General features: G+C 45.3%; 1 protein-coding gene across 14 annotated transcripts in view; it reads left to right on the forward strand.

Annotated features, from left to right (window-relative positions):
* IL1RAPL2 (interleukin 1 receptor accessory protein like 2) overlaps window positions 1-21,358 on the forward strand; it is a 389,872-nt gene that overhangs the window by 14,673 nt on the left and 353,841 nt on the right. For 2 of the 14 annotated variants that reach the window (XM_069867567.1, XM_069867571.1), the window contains 5 exons: window positions 805-2,751; window positions 4,786-4,894; window positions 4,988-5,119; window positions 5,654-5,713; window positions 10,377-10,639. The gene's annotated coding sequence lies outside the window, so the exon portion shown is untranslated. Of the gene's footprint in view, window positions 1-804; window positions 2,752-4,785; window positions 4,895-4,987; window positions 5,120-5,653; window positions 5,714-8,721; window positions 8,858-10,376; window positions 10,640-12,880; window positions 12,990-21,358 lie in introns of those variants that run through there. The other 12 variants (XM_069867570.1, XM_069867581.1, XM_069867573.1 and 9 more) reach the window with 11 other exon arrangements.

Here is a 21,358-nt window from a genome sequence, read left to right on the forward strand (position 1 = left end):
TCCTTCAGTCCCATGGAGACCTTTGAACAGAAGTTATTGTATTTTTGGAAGCTTTATTTTTTTTCTTTTGTAAGATGGAAATATTCCCACAGGTACTTAGGAAAATAAGACAAGAACCAGATGAAGAGGAGGAAGGTGAAATGCCAAATGTCTCCACCAATCCTGATTCGTACTGAACACTAACATCTATTAAATACAGAAGGCAATAGAAGTAACTCTGGTGTTTGTTTTACAATCAGCTAGTTTACACTGAGGACCAGCAGGGGAATTCAGTGTGCTGGCATTGTTGGTCATTTTAATTTTCAAATGCAGCTCAACAATGAATTTTGATCATCAGTCTTGCCAATGTTCTTAGTAAATACAAATCAAGTAATTCAAAGGACTTGGGTTTGCATCTATTAGAATCACTGTATAAGAAAGCACTTTTCACTCCCATTTTTGAACCTTTTGCTGCATGTGTGTAGCAAAATAGCCATCCCTCAGACTATTCATCTAACACATTTGGTAGTGCAAGTAGTTGAGGGACTCAAAATAACAAGAAATTTGTTTACTTTTCTAAATAGGATATGGAATGACTTTCTTGACTCTTTAAGGCAGCTCAAACATTTACACAAACTTGTTAAGCTGCTTAGAGAGAGGATTGTTTGTCCAGGTAATGCTTCTTGCGGGTAAGTTAAGCTGCAAGAAAAGCAGATGCTTGACTTCATGGAATTTGGGGGATTCTGGAGAAATTGCCTCTGGGAGAAATTTAAATAAATTAATGGAGAGCTTCTGATTTCTTTCCTTCTCTGTCTTTATTTTCAGCAAGTTATTCCCTCTCTGCCCAGATGGGTCTGTGCAACACTCATAAAGAAGTCATTTAATTATGTAAAGCTGCTCCAGGTAAATGTTATTTACAGATGGCTGAAAAATTTCGTATTACACTCATTTGCCAAGAATAACCTCCCTCTTTTCACTCTTGGCAGAGAGGTGTTTTCAATCGTCATACAATGCAGATTGCATATTCCTGTCTGTGTCTTTTTACCCATTTTGACTGTTTTCTTTATGATTTTTAAATGGTAACCCTGCAGGCACTGTGGACATAATTGAAGTAAGCAATCTGCTTGTTTACCCCTGTTTTCCATTAATTAGATATGTGCAATCTAAATTTCCTACTGGAAGACATGAGATGACATGCTAAGGGGCCAAATCTGTTTTCCATCACAAGGCTGAACTGCCAGTGTTGGAGGAGATGGCTCCAGAGCAGGGCACCGCGGTGTTTGTAGCTGTCTCAGCTGGGGCTGGACAGTAAGCGGAGGGCAAACAAGTCACACTGGAAGAGACTGGAGGAGTAACCTGAGGGGTGTCTATGTTTGGCAGCTCCAGGGTGAGTGCTGTCATGTCCTTTGGGTTTGCTGCAGACTGGATGTGCTGGAAGGTTAATGCACATCTACCGTGAAGCCATGGCATTGTCCCTAGGCAGTGTGAAATGTTGCTCTGGGAATACGACCTCCCGCTTGTGCCAGGCTCACAGCTGCGTTGTTATGCCTCCTGGATGCTTTTTGGTAGCCAGATTTCTTTTTTTTTCCCTACTTTGCTCACTGCTGACCTAGTGGCTCAAATCTTCACTTTTATTAATAACCAAGGGGTACCCCCTAACCTGAACAGTCACTTCTAACCTGCAGCAGCTATCCCTATTTGCTAAGGGATCTCTGTGGTCCCCAGAGACATTTTATTCAGAAATGGCCCAGCTCTGCAGTGTCCACATACTTGAACTGGGTCAGTAATTGCTTGTCAGGTTCAGCTGAGAACTGAAGAATCTGCCAAGACTGAACTTCCTAAAAAGAAGTCAGTGATCCTCATGTAACAGGCAAGAACAAGCTGTTTTCAGTCTGCCGGCAGATGAGAAGAGAGGAGACGGAACAGCTTCAGCTCTGGGTGTGCAGAATGGCAGGTAAGTGGAGAACATCATAAAGGAAGAAACTGGTGAAAACTGAGTTCTGGTGTCAGTCCTGAGGCAATAAGAAAAATCTTTGCAACTAGAAGCAATTAGTGCTGATTTTTTAGGTTCTTCTGTTGCAGCAAGGACACCAAGCTGGATGAATACCCTCAAGGTACTCTGCTGCCCCTGGAAGTGACAGGAGATACTCATTCTCCCAAGTCTGTGCAGGATCAAGTGCTGTTTTAAGCATCCTGGCTATTGTAACTGAGTAGCCTGATCTTGGTCCCCAGTGCCTGGGTGAAGAACCTGTAGGGAGGAGTCTCACCTGTGCAGGAGACCTTGCTGCTCCTGGCAGGGCCAGTGGGGTCTGACACTTTGGTCTGGATCCACTGACAAACCTGAACATGCGCCTATGTACTTTGTGAGCTTGGGGCCCACTGTTTTTTACTGAAAGGAATAAATACATGATTCCTTGAAACTTATGGCCTCTTTTGTCTATATGTGTACCATGATCCCACTGCAGTCCTGTAACAACCTCCTCGATGTCAGACTGGCCTTGTACACACTTTCATTAATGAGCTATCACATCACATTCTAACTCTCTTCCTAGTGCACACCCTCCTCCCTCTCACCTTCCCTCTGTTGCTCTGGAGCACATTTTTCTTGTGCTTGCTTGTTGCTTGCCTGCCGTGATAGGTGTGTGCCCTTTGCTCACTGGGTGTCTGGCAGTAAATCACAGTTTTGCTTTGTTTAATTTTTACCTTCTGGAGCAGCTGCTCTGGTTAGTTTGAAGTGGAATCAAAGACCTATAAATGGGGAGAATCCTGAAGGTAAGTACTTTACTGTGGACTTTTGTCAAGGTAGAGTACGCATGGTAGTTTTTACAGTAAACATTTAAAAACTGTTATCCTCTGTATATTTTAAAGGCAGGCCATAATTCAGAGATCTGATTGACTGCCCTTGAACGCTGATTCTTGCTCTACAGTTTTTATGTTTTAAGAAACCCTGATCTGAGAACTTTCAAGAACATAATATATTGCGTTCGTCATCCTTAGTGGATTACTTCTGCTGTCTCAGTTGCACCAGATTTGAAGTGACAATAAAGCAGAGAAAGGAAAGGCAAGCTCTGTCAGAGGAACAGTGGAAAAGTTACTCCTGTAAATTTGAGGACTGCTTGAGAAATACCTTCGCTTTTCACTGCAGAAAACGTTATTTCTGATATTTCTTCTGGTTCTGATTACTCCAGGGAGGACATGATTCAGTGATCTTGGATCCCTATGGGGACCAGGACACCGTCTTAGTCCTTTTCTCAAGAATGGAGAAATGATAGTGACCTCCGGGGTACCCTCAATAGGCAAAGCATTGCCATTCTGAAGCACTGTGTCTAGGGATTTAACACAAAGGCTTAGGAAGGGAACTAGACCTGAAAAATACTTCAGAAAGCTGTCAATCAGTGATCTGTAGCTTTCAAGTCAGAGTCTTGCTCTTGAATATATTGTTGTGGTAGTCTTTAAACTGAGTTTTCCTGAGAGGATCTGTAGTTAAACGATGGTGCTTCCTATTACCCTTTTCCTGCTCCTGCTCCCATCTGCCCCCAGGAGAACTTTCTGTGTTTCCATAGGTCTTTACAAAGTTCAGGGTTTGACGAAGTCTGTCTTCATACCTCCAGAGAAGTGTTGTTGAGTTTGTTGCATGGGAAGACATGTTTGAGCAGCTCCTGCAACTTGAGGGCTTTTACAGAACAACCTCTGTGGGGCTCTCCAGATATGCTGATCACCACAATCCTCCCCAAACCCATGACTTCCACCCAACTTTATACCTAATCCTCTTCCACTCTCTTTCATGGTCATAAGAGATGCTGACTGGAGTTTTCCACCAGGATGCACTCCGCATCTCACTTTGCAGATTTTTTCTATCGTGTCCCGATCACCCCACGGCTTCACACAGCTGCTTTGACTCCTCTTCATGCTGTTCCCTAGCTCAGCAAAGAGCTCCTTGTTTCCCAGCCTCAGTCCTTTTCTTGAATCTTGGGATGTGTACCCCACTTAGAAGGTTTCAGACTGTAGGGCTTACACTGCAGAGGGTGTTTCTTTGGCTTTTATGAAGTGCTTGAAGTCAATGCTGTGATTCTGCTATTTGACCTAAGGCTGTCTCTGATGTGCCTGCTCCAAAGCTGTGGTTATTTAAATTCCAAACCAACAGGCGTGTCTGCTCTGCTCAGATGACTAGTGCTGTACATGGATTCCCAAATAGTGTTGTCTTTATTTTGGAAGTACATGAGGTTCATCTGGCCCTAAACTTAGATGGAAGCTGCACACTAGAGGTTTGATGGAGGTGGAGGATGGCAGTACGTGCCCGTTTGGAGCAGACATACCCATGCACTTGTCTTCCACCTGTTTTCTGCCAAGGAATGTTAATAATCAAAATAGAAATTGAGCAAGTAGTTTCAGCATGCATATTTTGTTTCCTTTAAGACAGGGTATAACTCCAATGTGCTTGATTTTTCCAAGCACTGGAATTTTTACATAGGTAAGAAACCTTGAAGTCTGAAATACACTAGACAGCTTCTTACAGAAATTCAAGCCAATTTTAGAATGTTACTGTGTTATCACAAGCCGAAAGCATTGGCAATCAAAGGTGTTTTCGAAGCTGTTAGCTCCAGTTCCACTGGCTTGTTTTGGTTTTCCATCTTTGATAACACTCATTGCTTTTGAGGAAATGAACCCACTGACAGCTTGGAGGGCAGGACTGGCTTAGGCATAATGAAAAAAACCACCAAAATGCTGTATCTAAAGTCACTGTTTAGTCTTTAAATCAGACATTAAATCAAATCCCTTTATTTTCATAAATGTTTCTCTTTGCAGATGTACTAGGATAGAGGAGTTCAGTGCCTCAGAAAGCATGGAGAACAGAGAATGACAGAGCCTGAAAACAAATGGCCTGAAAAGTGTTTATTACCAGGCATTTAAACAGGTAAGGCTGGAAAAAATAGTTTAGCATATCTTTGCTTTGCTGACTGCTGCCAATGTGTTTGACTGTTTTTTTTCTTTCTCAACTCATTCATAGGATATGGTCACTGATGCTTAAAGAGACCTTGAAATATTCACATCGTAATTGAGTTACTGATGTGATAAATTAGAGGAGCACTTGAACAGGTCACGCTGGAGCAGCCTGCCAGATGAACAGGTGGATGTGCAGGTGTGTAAGTGTGGAGAACCTTTTTCTCACCCAACGTGTTTCATGTCCATACATCTCAGAAAAATGAAGGAACAAAATACTATGTTGCATGAAGGCTAGAGAATCTTCATACCTGTGCTTGTCCTTGAAGTGAAGCATGGGCTTGAGAAAGGGTCATGGCACGTGAGCCACAGGCCTCTGAGGGATGTGCTCAGAGAGGCAAAGCTAGACTCCTGCAGCTCACCTGTCCAACCCTCCCCACCTGGAGCCTGCTGGGAGCTCCAGCTGGGAGCTGTGCTGCTGTGGTGACGCAGCACGGGTCATTTAACACGCTTGGCTCTTTCTGCACTCTCTGGCAGGTCCATCAGTGACTACAGCGTGTGAGTGCACAGAGCCAGGGAGGATCCTTGTGCCGACATAAGTGAGAACAGAGAAATTCTCCTTTTCTGCCTGCCAGGCTAGCCTGCTGATTCTGCTTCAGTTGAAGCCCAGTTGTTTGTTTCAGGAAGAAAAAGAATCTCACTCTGGGATTTAACCTTGGGCTTTACGTTTTAGTAATAGTGCTGGTCAACTTGAAAAAGAGACTCTTGTTTACAATATGATCCAGGTATGTAGGTTTAATATGTGCTCTATCTATATGTGAACAAGGATATGAAACAACACTTAAAGATGTTTGTTATTATTTTTACCACATTTCTTTCCTGCCCTGAAACTCCATTTCATTTTCATCTGAAACCACATTTTTCTTTTCCTTTTGCCAGCTAACCTGGAAAATCCATTATTCAACTAAATACAACTACCTCAAATATGTGTAGCTTCTGTCAAGAAAAGTAATTTGCATTTTTTTGCCATCGTTCCAGAGTTTCAGACCATTTGTTGTACCCTTCCCCTCATTGCTATGATTTACTCTGTTCTGTGTCCTGAAATATGATAATCTGAGCAGAACAGAAATACAAAATAGAACAGTTTTTTACAACCACATTAAAAAATTCTATTGTTTGCCACAAACAAAAAGAAGTAAAGGAAGTACTGTATTAAACTTTTCTTTTCTAGAAACACCAGCAAAAAATGGAGAGGGGAAAAGTAATTTATAACTGAAAAACAGAGATGATCAACATCAGTATTTGTTGATTTCTAGGTTTCATTTATTTTTACTTTTTAAACCAGGTTTTTCAAACCTTCCACTTGCAGAAATTTACGTTTTATGTGACAAAGTTACAAAATATGATGAGATCATTTTAGGTAACTTACCTCTTTTTCCTTAGCTTGTGGCATCTAAAACTAACCATGCTTGTAATCTTCTCAGTAAGTTCTTATCATTGAAGTTAAAATATAATCTAAGTTTGCGCCAAATGAGCTGTTCCAAGATGAGTTTGCCAGACTCTGTATTGCAGTGGGATTTCTGCAATTATGATTGGATACTGCCAAACAAAAATGATTTGTGGAATACAAGTGGATCTAGCGTTGATTAGCTTCTCTAAATCCCACAGGAGGTTACAAGAAGCACAAGTTGCATTTAATCCATTTAACCTTTTGTCTCTGTGCCTTTGCTGACCACAGTTTTTGTGGTAGTTACAGCAAAACTGAACAGGGATGAAAGGAGGAGAAATGAGGGACTAATAGAGGACTTTTTTCTATTATTATTGATGCTCACCAGAGGCCTCAGAACTTCTAAATCAATTGTTAGTGTAGTTACGTCCCATTCAGAGGACAAAAATCACCAGTATGAGAGTTTGTGTGCGCTAGTTGTTTTTACTTCTTTCCCCCACACTCACAGCCTTCTTCTAGCTGATTATTTGTTCTCCCACCAAAAAGTGAATTAAACAGCCAAAGGCACCATTTGTCTTAGTCTTGTCTGAGAAATTCCCAATGGGAAATGGAAGCATAATTCCACTATCTGTTAATGGATTTTATATTCCTGCTCCACAAGCTATTCTGCACACGAAAAAAAGCTCTCTGTATGAGCAGTTTCCCTAACAAGCTGCATAGCTGTTTGCTGGATTAAAGCAAAGTTAGGATTTGTGTCTCGTTTTAATTAAACCCTGACAATGCTTCCATTTCTGCTGTTGGCCAGTCAAGAGAGACAGGTAAATAGTCAATATGCTGTATCTTTTTACTCTTTCATAAAAATATATATTGCATGAAGACATTACCTGTGCTGTAAGCCTGTTGTGTTATGTTATTCTTTGGGGAAGGGAGTTCTTATTTTACAGTCTATATATCTATGCAGAGCAGTCACTCCTCTTACATTCCACACATGCAAAATGCTTAATAATTTTTTCTTCAGCTTTCCAGCATTAAAGTGAGAAAGTTACCCTATTCCAAACTTAACTACTTGTGTATGTTGTTGGTATCAAATAAGATTACTGCCTGGAAGACAGTGCATTTATCTTTCACTTGAAATAACCCAGGAGAATGTCAGATGCAAAATGATTTTTGATATTTTGACATTTACTGCTGCTTTATACTGAGTGTGTGTGCCTTCAGTCAACAGCAGTGACATTATTGTGCAAGTCCCTCCAACTGAAGGGAGTTGGCATTCTATTAAAAATCCCTCTTTGCAGAGCCAAATTGGAAATACGTTACTATGCAGCTCTGTGTTTATCTCCTGACAAGCGGTGATCAGAATCATGGCTGCTACCAGCCAGGCAGGATTCTCTCCTTGTCAGTTTATTCCTTCCTGAAGCTAATCCTTCATCCGGTCTTATCCAGCCACTAATGTCCTCCTCATTCCTTTTGCAATAGGCTGTCTTTGCTTTGGCTTTTGTCCTGTGTAAACGCAGCCCTGCCAAGTCTCTGTGTGATGAGCTCCCTTCCGTGCTCTGCTGTTGCAGCATCAGCATCTCACATCCTTGTGGATCAGTGTTTCTGGCTTTCTCTGCTCCAGCAATGTGGGAGCATCTGGGAGAGCAGCCCATGGAGAGCACGGGGTCCTGCGCAGCAGGATGCAGTGGGGCTGGAGATGATGGATGCATTGTAGGGCTGGGTAAAGCTCTGCGACATCTGCAAGTTTGCAGCCCTGCAGGTCTGTTGCTACCTGGCCTTAAGGGAGGCTGGATGCATGTACTTGGCTGCTGTGGGGTTATCTACCAGCTTTGCATCACTGTCTGCTGAAATTAATTGCTGGAAGTAGTTGATGGTGTTTTTGGAGAGATGGACTTAGCTTTCAGCCTTATTTCCTCTGGCTTATGGTGGTCATCGCAAGGAGCATACGCACACACGTGCATGGCTTCCACCTGTGGCCATACTTGCCAAAGATCAGACCTGGATCTATGCTGCTATATACAAGAGGCTAGACATAAACTCGATAAGTGGAACTTCACACAGCTGTAAATTCTCTCATCCTGTCATCTTCCCATTCAGGTAAGAAAGACGTGAGAATTGTGTAGATTCAGAAGCAGAGGTTCATGGCAAGACCGAGGGTCTCCCGATTGCAGCCATGGACGATGACCGCTTCTGGAACTAGTTGTATTTATTAGGGCAAATTATGCCCCTGAGATCACCCTATTCGTGCTGGAGGCTGTTCACTTTGTACCTCAACTCTGCCAAGCACGCTGCTCAGGTGGGAGCTCTTTAATTTCTGTTATTTAAAGTAAAAACAAACCTATCTTATTTGACTGAAGCAGGACAGAGTGGAAGGCACTCAAGTGGCAAATCCATCAATCCTCAGCAGGCAAGAAAAGAGCAGCTGGGAGGACAACTCCACTGGTGGCAATCAGAAGAGAATGCTTGGCCACGATCTAATTGTAATGGATGTGGGTGAGTCCACACATAGAATGATTAGAATTGATTAAGAAAGTGTACCTGGGGACACTTCCAAAGCTAACTGAAGTCAGTGGAAAAGTCTTTTTCACTCAATTCTCTGGCATTGGATTAAAACACTAGAATATCACAACATAGAATAATTTGGTTAGCAGAAAGAATTGAGAGATTTAACAAATCAGGGGCTGGGGAACTGGGATTTGAGGTGATGAATTAAATTCCTGGCTCTTCACAGACACTGCTTGACACTGCCCAAGTTCATCAGTCTCTTTGGACATCCCTTCCTAGTATGGACAGGTACGACAGAGTGAATAATTTCCTTCTCTCCCATTTTTTTCACTGTCAACTGCATTTTTTTCTATTCTTTCTGTGTGCATCTACAACACACAGTGCACCTGGGATGTCATAGCTGGGCCCCCCATCAGCTTTATTGCACGTAGTAAAAAATAGACCAGAAACAAAGGCCAAACTAGGACTCATGACTTTGTAAGTGGTACAGTAGGAACTAGTGTAAGGCTTGGTGCATGGCAGGCTGTTCCTACAGTTCCCCTAAAGGCTGATCTCTTCTGGTCTGTATTCAGCTCCATTAGTACCACGTTCCTCTTTTCATTCCTGCTGAGCCTACCTACAGACTGTCAGCTGTATATCATAGTGCTGTTGTCTGTGAAATGGATCATTTTCCACAATGGACTGAGAGGAGATCAGAATAAGAGAAACTAAATTAGGTTTAAAAAACTTCAGTTGGTAGTATATTCCCCTGTTTTTCATGAATAATGTATACATTCATGTAGTGTAGCATAATAATTAAGGATTTTTGACTTATTATAAAATGCTGAAGAATGTCTAATGATACTGCTTTATCTATTCATTTAAAGTTTAACTATAAATCCAAAGTATCATTAAATATAGCTTTACCTAACTCTATATTTTGAAATCCAAGGGATGTTTTTCTTTCTAGGCTTTTAATCTTATAATTCACCTAAGATGTGACTTTAGTAAGTGACTTGATAAATAATTTAAAAAATAGCACTTTTACACTGTAATCATGCCAGGAGAAATGAAAGAGTAGCTGAAGTGTCAGAGGTTATATATTGCAGCAAAGGTATTAGCATCTTGGTGAAGAAGTCTGTCTCACACAGAAGCAAGATCTCCTGAAAACATGTTGACTCTTTCTAATTAGTTGAAAGATTTATACAGGCAGTAAAATAGCCTAGTTTATTGATTTTTGTCACATTCCTGCACTACAATAGTTTTGCTCACTTACTGTATGTAATAATGCCTTGTGTGTGCCTGAGCCTTTCCCATGGATGGGACTGGGAAAAGCCATCGGGTTTGGTTGTTCTTAGCCTCACCTTGCAGAACAAAGTGGCCACACGCTGTCCATCCCTGGCACCTCCTCACATCAAAAGAGATTTTAAAAGATGATTATGCTCAGAGAAATGAATAAAATTGCTGCCCCTTGTGTTGTCCCTGTATGACATCTCATTCAGATTTGCTTTGTTTTATTGGTAACAAGGCAATGTGTCTAATTGTCAGCTCTTCGTATGTGATGAAGACCTGAAAGCAGAGCTGAGTGTTTTCTTGGCTTTGGCATCAATAATTGCAAAGATGCTGACACAGATGCGTAGCTGAGTCGGGTCATGTGTGACTGAGCAGGATCTGCTCTTCTGAGCTGCCCTGGCTTGGGGGAGGATGCTGAGGGGACACAAATTTCTGTGGTGAGGCTCTCCTGTGGAAGATGCTTTCCTGCGACTGGCTGGATGTTGCTCGCATGTTTAGGTTATAAGCTTCTTACCGCTGCGTTGTTCAGTGTTTGCAGCCTCTTGGGGGATACGTGTGGGAGTGACAATCGCACACCCTGTGACGCAGCAGGGATCAGTCCAAGCAGTGGCACTGTCAAGTCATGTTGCTTACCTGAGTGTGAAGTGCACTTGCAGAAATCTGGCCCATGATTTATCCGCCTGTATCTCAGTTGCCAAACAGGGTCCTATGAACCTTAGCAAAATGCAGAAGTGTATTATATTCTGTGTGGAGCTATTCTAAGATATTTAAAAGCGAATAAAAAGCAGCACAGGGAAACTAAAAATAACACTGCTGACCTGTAGAAAGCATGGATGTGCCATGTCAGAAGCAGAAATACAGTCAGACAGGGCAGGAGAAGAGTTACTGAGTTAGGGAAAAGAAAGTTAACCTGGTCTAGTTCAAGGCAGTTTGGTTAAATTGGTGCTAATGAAGGTATGAAAATGTGCAGTGTGTTTGAAAGCGGCTTATCCTACTTTAGTGCAAATGCTGTAACTGCTGGGGCGAGCTGCACCTGTCTCTGCTGAAATGAAGCTGATGGGAGCCGTGCAGGCAGCTGGAGGCCTGAGCAGCACCTGGGCACTGCTGGAGGAATGGGCACTGCGGCTGTGGCTGAGGGGTGCCTAGAGGTGTTTAAGGGATGGGTGGATGAGGTGCTGAGGGACATGGTTTAGTGTTTGATAGGAATGGTTGGACTCGATGATCTGGTGGGTCTCTTCCCACCTGGTTATTCTATGATTCTATGATTGTATACTCCCCTGGGGCCTGTCCCAGCGCGGCAGGCACAGCAGAGGCTCTTCCAGTGCCTCCTTCAATCGCTGTCTACAACGATCTGAAAAGAGTTTGCAGCGATGTGGGCGCTGGGCTCTTCTCCTCTGTGATGGGTGGTAGGATGAGGAGGAATGGCCTCAAGCTGCACCAGGAGAGGTTCCGATTGGACATTAGGAAAAATGTCTTCACTGAAAGGGTTATCAAGCACTGGCACGGCTGCCCAGGGAGGTGGTTGAGTCCCCATCCCTGGAGGTGTTTAAAAGATGGGGAGATGAATCACAGAATCATAGAATAATCAGGTTGGAAGAGACCCACCGGATCATCGAGTCCAACCATTCCTATCAAACACTAAACCATGCCCCTCAGCACCTCGTCCACCCGTGCCTTAAACCCCTCCAGGGAAGGTGAATCAACCACCTCCCTGGGCAGCCTCTGCCAGTGCCCAATGACTCTTTCTGTGAAAAATTTTTTCCTAATGTCCAGTGTGACCCTCCCCTGGTGGAGCTTGAGGCCATTCCCTCTTGTCCTGTCCCCTGTCACTGGGGAGAAGAGCCCAGCTCCCTCCTCTCCACAACCTCCTTTCAGGGAGTTATAGGGAGCAATGAGGTCTCCCTTCAGCCTCCTCTTCTCCAGGCTAAACCCCCCAGCTCTCTCAGCCGTTCCTCATAAGGCCTGTTCCCCAGCCCCTTTAGTAGCGGACAGGTAGGCTTGGGCTTTTGATGATCTCAAAGGTCTTTTCCAGCACATCGATTCTGTGATTCTTTTCCCATCTCAGCCTCTCTGGACCATGTCTCCTCGTTCCCCTACAGCCCTGTGCCAGCCTCCCAGGTGCTGGGATGAGGGGGAATGTCCTCGAGCTGCCCCAGGAGAGGTTCAGATTGGACATGAGGAAACATTCCCTCCCCGAAGGGCTCCTCGGGGCTGCTCCCTCCCGGGCCGGGGCCGGTGCCGCAGCCCCCCCTCCGGCGGGGCTCCCTGTGCCTGCGGTTCGGCGCGCGGCCGCCAGGGGGCGCTGCGGGAGCCTCGGCGCGGGGCGGCCGCACCTGCGGGGCCGCGGGGGCCGTCCCGCTCCGCCCCGCTCCTCGCCGAGACCCGCGCTCCCGGCAGAAAAGTTGGGATGCGGGGAGCATCCCCGCGCGGGGCGGAGGCCGGGCTGCCGTGACACCCCCCCCCGCCCCCGCTGCCCCGAGGGGTGCGGGCAGGGGACCCCGCTCCGCGCCTCCAGCCGCCCGCAGCCCGGCTCTGGGTCAGAATCAGAACCGGCGGCTCCAAAGAAAACCACGCGAGGACTTGTTTTTTTTTTTTTTTTTTTTCTTTTTTTTTGTTGGTGGAGCCGGTGCTTTGGAGGTTTTGCCGTGCCGAGGTATCCCGGGGGGCGTCGTGCGGCTCCGCGGCTTGTCGAGGGGCGTCCGGGGGCTGGTGGGATCCCCCGCTCCATCGCCGGGTGAAGCTCTTGTAACGAGCCGGTCCCCGCGCCGCCGCCTCCGCCGGGACGCCGGGGAGCTAAAGTTTGAGACGGAAAACGCTGGGAGCCGCAGCTTCTCAAAGTTATGGTAAGGTGCGTGTGCTCCGGGCAGCCTCTGCTCCTCTGTTGGTTGACAGCGACTGAACAGGAGCCAGCAGTGGCCCAGGGGGCCAAGAAGGCCAATGGCATCTTGGCTTGGATCAGAAACGGCGTGACCAGCAGGTCCAGGGAGGTTCTTCTCCCTCTGGACTCGGCACGGGTGAGACCGCTCCTCGAATCCTGTGTTCAGTTCTGGGCCCCTCACCACAAGAAGGATGTTGAGGCTCTGGAGCGAGTCCAGAGAAGAGCAACAAAGCTGGTGAAGGGGCTGGAGAACAGGCCTTATGGGGAGCGGCTGAGAGAGCTGGGGGTGTTTAGCCTGGAGAAGAGGAGGCTGAGGGGAGACCTCATTGCTCTCTACAACTCCCTGAAAGGAGGTTGTAGAGAGGAGGGAGCTGGGCTCTTCTCCCAAGTGACGGGGGACAGGACAAGAGGGAATGGCCTCAAGCTCCACCAGGGGAGGTTTAGGCTGGACATTAGGAAAAAGTTTTTCACAGAAAGGGTCATTGGGCACTGGCAGAGGCTGCCCAGGGAGGTGGTTGAGTCACCTTCCCTGGAGGTGTTTAAGGGACGGGTGGACGAGGTGCTGAGGGACATGGTTTAGTGTTTGATAGGAATGGTTGGACTCGATGATCCGGTGGGTCTCTTCCAACCTGGTGATTCTACGATCCTATGGGCTAACAGCCCGACGTGGGCTCCTGCCGGGAGGGAAGAACCATCCTGCCGGGAGCTGGTGCCGCCTCGTGCTCCGCTGCGTTTATACTCTCCTGCTTTTATCCCGATTTCTTAAAAAACATCCCATTTTAGGAGCGTGTGCGGGGCTGTGGCTGTTCGGGTGATGCCGTCGGGGCGGACGCGCTCGGGAGGTTTGTCAGGGAGCTGCTGGAGGCTGCGGCGAGGGGGAAGGGGCTGGTCTGGGGTGCCGGGGGCGCGGGGGCGTCCAGCCCGGCAGAGGCGCTTGCCCCGAGCGTTTTGCCGTCGGTGCATAAACGGGGATGTCATTTCCCAGCAGGGATAAATCCGTGCAGCTGCCTGGCGGTCTCTGCTCCCTGTCAGACCCCTCCGCTGCGGGAGCAGGTGGCTGCCTTGCTCCCTCTGTAGCGCAAGGGAAGAGATTCCCGCTAGGGGAAGGAGCGGGACAGCTTTGAGGTGGCTGGAAAGCAGGAGGTAAGTCGGGGAAGAAGGTGTCTGACAGCCAGTCAGGTTCTTGCTTTCAACGAGACAAGTAGCGGAGGAGGAGATGGAGGGACAGGATGGGTTTTGGGCTCCGTAAGCCCTTGGGGTGTGATGCGTGCACAGCGAAGGTGAGAAGTAAAGACTTCTGGTACTTCACCAAGGCAAAAGCGATGCTCTTCAGGGTTTGGCGAGTCCGTGCTGAAGTAGAGATTGTAACTGGTGACGTGCAGGATGGCTGTCTGAGAAATTGCTGAAGGTCGCGTTGTTCTGAGGGTGTTTCTCTGGGCATGGGGAGACCTCTTGTAGTGGGAGGACAGGGGCAAGCTCCGACCTCCCTGCGGAGCGCTTGTGTTGCTAGGCAGCAGCTTGCACCTCCAGCGTGCTCCAGATCCCAGTTTATGAGGGGAGACCTTCCTCTACTGAACTATATTTTTCTAGCTAGTGGCCAAGGACGCTGGAAGGCACGTATCCTGTGTTCATGGTGTGTGTGTGTGCACTTCTGACCTGCTCCAGGGTACCAGAGGGGTGGGCAGGTGAGAGTGGGCAGTGATATTGCCTGATAGGAAGATTTTATTATAATTGCCCCCCTGCTTGGGCTGCAAGTGAGCAAAGGATAGAGAGAGAGAGAGGTGAGTCTTCAGTTGCTCTATTTGAACAGCTGCAGAGTTCTCTACTGACCACCCTTTTACTTTCACAGTACCTGGAAAGTCAGGAGGAGGTTTGTCTTCAAATTGGTGATTGGTGCTTTAGCAGTAAAATGGGAGGGAGGGAGAAGAGAAGATGACTTGCTTGCACAAGAGGTGAGAAAAAAGACCAGGTGTGCCATATTAATGCACTTAGCTAACTTCAGTCAATTCTAGTGACGGCACAGAGTTGCTGGAGCTCCTGTGCATGCATGTTGTTGGCCAGCTTTGCTGGAATTGCTTTATATCTCCCAGAGTAGAGCCTCTCCTTGCAGGTGGAAAGCCTTTTAATCTCCAGGACTGCTGGTGGAGTGGCTGCACTTTGACGCAGCGCGGTTGGAGACCAGTGTTGGGGGACTGGCCACTCTCTAAACAGAAATCAGATCAAAAAAGAACTTGAGAGGGTCAGGAGGGATTTGTAGGCTGCCTGGGAGAACGTGAGCTCAGCAGAAGGGCTGTTCTTGTGGCACAGATCACCTCTGATCAGGCAGGGACCAGGGGTGTGGGAGAAGGGAGGAGGAGGTTTCCTGGTTTGATGGAGGGTAGAGGCCTGGGCCTCAAGAAGCTGGACTTCACAGAGGAGGCTGTGGAGGAGTGAGGAAGTGGAGTCAGGTAGGATTGCGCTTGCTGGGCTCAGCATCTCAGGGGGTTGTGTCTTACCACTGTATGATAAGCATGAGGCATGGAGGGTTAAAGAGCGTAATGTGTGTTTAGAAGTGTAGGGCAGTGCTCACTTCGTTTCCTTGTGGAAGTGACCAGCAGCTTGTACGTGGAGGCAATGTGTGTGAGGAGCCTGGGAGAGATGCTGTGGGAGGCTCCTGGAGAGCAAGGGGGAGGAAATGTCACAGCATCCGCGACTTGTATACCTCGGGATGCTTTGCCTGCTTGGAGATGAAAGGAGCATCCAGGTGAGGCTGGGATGGGTCTGTAAGGGGTTTTGGTTTGTTTGTAGAGGCAGAGTAATTTGTTCCCTTACTATCTGCAGCTGTGTTGCAATTATCCAGTTAAAGCTACAGAGAACGGTTATCTTCTGTGTGGCATTTGGAAGAGAGGGGCTTTTTTGTCACGTTTTCTATGTTCTGGGTTGAGATGCTCCTGTGGGACTGGAGGTGAAGGAGAGGGTCCAAGGGGCACGTCTGTGCCCTGTGCAGCCAGGCATCCCGGCTGGCTGGGGGCTGGCGGAGGTTGGAGGCTGTCAGAGATGGCTGGGGCTGGTGGCATTGAGCTGTGTGTCTGAGGGAGAGGGCTGAGAATTTGTACTCACAATGAAAAGTACAGATAGAGCATTCATAATGTATGGGCTTCTCCTGTTCTTCAAAACATTCAGGCTCTGAGTAATCTCTCACTTCTAACTGAGGCTCAGGCTGAAAATATCAAGGGATGCTAAATCGTGAACAACTATTAAACAGCCTTAAAGGGTTGTGTGGGAAATGGGTTCTGCTCTCTGTTTCTTCCTTTTCTTCCTCAAACAATGTGAGTCTGAGCTATTTATCAGGAGGTATTTAGTGCTGGAAAGGGAAGTGAGCATTTAAACTGTATCACAAAATAAGGAGGCACTTTAAGAGGCCATTTGCTTTTCAGGGCGTCCAACTAAAAATAAATCTTCCTTTAAACAGCCCTGAAAAGAAGACAAAGGGAAGAGATCTTGCTCTTGCTGAAAATAGCGAGAATCTTTTTGCTAGCTTTGGTGGTCAGAGTTTCCTTTGGCGTCTGGTGCTTGCCCAAGGTAAGCCCCCCTTGGAATCATTGGAAGACTGAGGGTTATGGTATGTTCAGTGATGAAGCTGGTGGGAGAGAGACTGCGTGTTAGAAACTTCTGTGGGGCTAATTCTTTCCTTTCTGCCCCAAAAGCACTACAGGAAGAGAGTTTGTTCTGCTCATCTTCTCACTGCTTTATGTAGCAGTGAAATCAACAAAGATGCTTGTTTGGAAGAGCAATTCCAGGGCACATAAAATTGATATTTTAATTTGATTTTGGCCTGCATCAGAACAAGCTTGGTTGTTTACAAGATTTCCACAAAATATCTGGAGGTAACCTTCAATAAGCAGTTTCTCATGATTTCCAAATTCTGTGGCGTTTGCTTGCTTGCTTAATTAAATTCTTCTTTTCACCCAGACAAATCTGTCAAAATATATATAGGTAAAGGCTAGCTTCTAGTTATGTAAGGGGAGGAAAAAAATCCTCATCAGGAATATATTTCTCACGTTAAGTTACTATGAGATGATGCCGAGTACAGTGAAAGCAACTTGCCTTTGCTGATAGCAGAGTGAAGCGCCCTGTCTTGCTTCTCTGGAACTGTGTTTTCTAAGTGAAAAACTGTGGAAGAGCGTTTTATATGAAGCATAACAGCTGGTATGTATTTTTTTTGCTGTTAATTGTCGTCTTTGAGCATTATGTATTAGTTAGGGAAGCATGTAGCCACGAATGAGATCAAGGAATGAAATTCTAAGCACATCTCCTGCAGAGTTGTGTTCTCTTGGTGCTTGTTTCATTAATGTGTAGGAGTGACTGTGGACCAAGTTTGCCATGAATAGTGCAAACATTTCTATTATGTAAATATTGCAGAGGTATGAATGCATATAGGAGCCGATATAAAGTCAATACAGCTGTCACTTGTAACAACTGCAGTCCATCTTCTGTGTGGTCCCAGAAAGAAGGCTGTTTTAAGATGCTGTAAAAGCAGTTTCTCTATAAAAGCAGAGAGCATGCAGAGCATTTCAGCATGCAGATGGCATCCCAGTCTAAAATCTAGTTCTGTTTCGTGCTAAGCACCTCCGTAATGAGCCTTGAGGAGCCCAAGGGGAATGAGGAAACCGGGGGGAAGAGGGGGAGATGCGAAGAGAAGGGATACACTGTCTTTCAGGATTGAGACCTCTCCTTGAACTTTTTCTCTCTTCGTTTTTAGTAGATTTTCTGCAAAAGCTGCTTGGGGAGCAAGGTTGGTATGAGTATGAAAGAAGGCAAAGCATCTAATCTTTTGGCTTAATAATGCTCTGTGTAGGCTGCTGCGAACTGGGCAGACCTCCTTCGTGATGTAAGAGCAGTGAGTCAGTTTTGAAAGTGGTGTTGGTGAGAATGGACTTTTCTCATCTCTCTTAATCTGAAATGTCTTCTGCTTTTGAGGTTGAGGCTGTGCAGAGGTGACCTGTGATCACTGGCAAGATCATCTGAAGCACTTGGGAGGAAAAAGGCCATAACCTGAGCAGTGGTGTTTGCTCTGGGTGTCAGTGACTGAAGAGCCACTGAGTCTGGTGAAGCTCTGAAATTTACAGGGTTTACCATTGACTTTGAAGCCTAAGAGTTCTCGTCACCAACTTGATTTTCTCCCGTGGAGAGCTGAAAAGCAGCGTTCAGAGTTCGTTTTTTTTTTTTTTTTATCCTGAGCAGAGCTTCTCCACAGCCCAGGGTGGGCTGACTGGGCTAGGTCTGAGAGAGTAGCCTCTGAGTTCATCTCAGCCCAGAAGTAGCCTGCCCTCCTGGGACAGTTCCCAGTGGTGGGCTTGGTGTTGGGACGTGTATGTGGTCATCCATGGCTGGAGCTTCTCTTTCCCCTCAGGTAGCTGTGATTGCTGCTGCTGCTTTGGGAACTGTCTTGCTGTAACTACACCAGCTCTAAGACTTAGGCTTATTTAAACTGATTCTTAAAATCACTCTGCTTTCCAAGTACTAGTGCACATGTTTAATTTTCCAAATGCAGATGGTCTTCAGGTTCTCTTCTTTAGTGTTTGATGGGAACGGTTAGTGTTTGATGGGAACGGTTGGACTCGATGATCCGGTGGGTCTCTTCCAACCTGGTGATTCTGTGATTCTCCCCCAGCTGTTTTTTGTGTAATCTTTTAAGTACTTCTGCAAGGTGTTAAGAGGCTAAGTCCTGCTCTGTAAACCTAAACTCTCTGGATCTGATGGTCTTTACATTGCCTACGGTACTTCATGTTGGCTGAAGTACTGTATTGATTAAACCACAATCTGCAGAAGTAAATATATGTAGAATATTAATAGCACCTGCTCTACAGGAAAAAAAAGGCTGTAAATTAATAGATCCATTATGTTGACCTCGTAAACCATGAGGGCCTGAAGTACAGCTGTAATCCTCCTCCCACAACACGTATTTCACTTTGAATGTCTATAAAAGGCCTGGACTACTCAAATTTGAAAGCTGTGGTACTGAACAAATATATCCATTTATCCTGGAATGTGTAGTTAAAATATTGCAAAGTTAAGGTTGGAACAATAGTTCTCTGTAGAATGCAGGGTAGTGCTGAATCAGTACATCACTGATGGTGCAGCTGTGCAAGCGGCTTAAAAAATAATAGCTAACTTTCCCCCTCCTTTGTTGTTCTTGTTGTTGCTCTTTATAGTTGCTTTGTGCATTTCCAAGTGCAGGAGTTGCTGCAGTTAGGGAGGACTATGATTCAGGGATTTAAAATCCAATTTGAAGATGTAATAAACTTGAATTCTATGTGAGTGGGTTGCTTAGGGAATCGAGGTCAGTGTGTGGTATTAGCTGATAGCACTCGATCTGTTAATGAGTGCTGAGTACTGCTAGTTCTTTTGGTTCATGAATCTGTTAAGATGGGCTGCTCAGGTTTTTGTCAAATTTTCTTAGCACAGATAAGTGCCTGTATTGTGTGCTCACCACTAACCTCTATGGTTAGCATTTTGATTCTATAGATACAGGACGTTTTTTCTGAATATGAAATATTTCAGGGGATTTTTTCGTTTTCTGCCTTTTTTTTTTTACATAAATGAGCTCTATATTAAGCAGCTTTGGATCAGAAAGTTCTTGCAGGAGCAGGTTCTTGAGTTAATGGTTTACAGGGTTTTCTTTCTACAGAGCAAGCCAGCAATTTGCTTATAGCATTGAGTTTGATTGTCACTTTAACATGACTAAAATCACTTCTACTCTTTGCAGCCAGAAATGTTAATGAGAGAAGTTGTTGTGTAGGGGTCATCCACAGTATTTTTCTTTTATGCCTGTCACTGAAGCCCATTTTTTTGTTTGTTTGTTTTGTTCTGGTGTTACTGTGAGATGCCTTTTGAAGCTTGAAGATGCTGCTCTTGACATCTTCTATGGTTGCTAGTTGGAAGATACTTAACCTTTTAATAGAAGCATTGCAATCTTTCAGGCAAACCCTCAGTGTTAGCCTGTAAAAGGGCAGTGCTGTTTTTCATCTGAAATTGCCGATAAGGTTCTGAGTTTACCCCTTTCACATCGCAAAAGATCTGTGTTGTACAGTTTGTTCCTTTGTCAGGTGCTCTGTGCATTTAGCTGTGGTTCCCTTTGCTTCCTCAGGATGATGCCTTGGTCTCTCCGTATTGTATTGCTATCACGCAGCTGATAAATTGTTGAGCCAGCAACAATCCCCAATATTTTGGATGTAGTCTCATTGTTGCTGGTTACTTTCAGTTCTCATAACACAAGCACTGACAACTTCCCTCTGTGTTTACCTGAGTTTTAAATTTCTCATGGAATTTTTGCTGACTTTTGAGAATCAGATAGATACGAATTTTGTGAAGGACCTGAACCCAATGAAGGCTCAAATGCAGCAAGAGTTAATTTCATAAGGCAGTGTGAACATTCGTTGTTTATTTAGCCAACTAAGTGGCTTGGTATGATGATGAAGATGCAGTGAATTAGGCAAAACCAAATATTTTTTGATACTCATTGAGCATCAGAGTGAAGAGCGCTGCATTACCTATCTCAAGTAGAGCTGAAGATGTATTAGTTGAAGTAAGCATTTCTGATCTTAAATATATTTTGTTTGTTTGAAGTATCAGCTAAAAGACACTGGTGCCCACTGTGGATTGCTTCCATCCAGCATTTTATATAGACTGAAAATCTTTCCGTAGTAAACAGCTCGAAGTTTGGTGTGTTGGCAAAAGAAGACCTGAGAGAGGGTTCATATTAAAATTTGAAGCCTTAAAGAGTGGAGTGGGAAAGCAGTTTGAAAAGAAATGAACAGAAGTCATTGTTTAGTGTTCTGTGAAGACAACAAAAGAATTACTGTTGCCATTTCATCCTTTATGTGTGGGGTGAAAACTGTAATTTATTTCCTTGAGATTTCTGAACAAAACAACCTGACAACTGGAAACCACTAAAGAGAGGTGGGCTGCTGTTTTTAATGAGCACCTTCTGCATCGCGGCTTCTGTGGAGCAACCAGAACCTACAGAGCCTCATGGCATGTCAGCAAATCTCAGGCTGTGCAGAGACATGTGCCTGAATGCACATATGCACCGCTTTCCTTTGCTTGCGTTCTCTTAAAAACTAATGCTATATAAACACAGCAAAACTACATTATTTTTAAGGCAGATATTTGGGAATCTCAGTGCTGGGTTTTGTCCAGCAAATTTATGTTCCAGTTTCCTTCTTCTTCTAACTTCCTCTAAGAAGTGCTTTATTCGAACTCAGTCACTTGAAATTCTTTTGAGGCAGGGAAGCTATATGAGCTGAAGCGGGTTCTGGAAGGACAGCAAGCAGTACACGAAGAAAATGGGACACAAT

This window comes from Phaenicophaeus curvirostris, chromosome 13 (assembly GCF_032191515.1).
Source record: "Phaenicophaeus curvirostris isolate KB17595 chromosome 13, BPBGC_Pcur_1.0, whole genome shotgun sequence".
NCBI classification, from domain to species: Eukaryota; Metazoa; Chordata; class Aves; order Cuculiformes; family Cuculidae; genus Phaenicophaeus; species Phaenicophaeus curvirostris.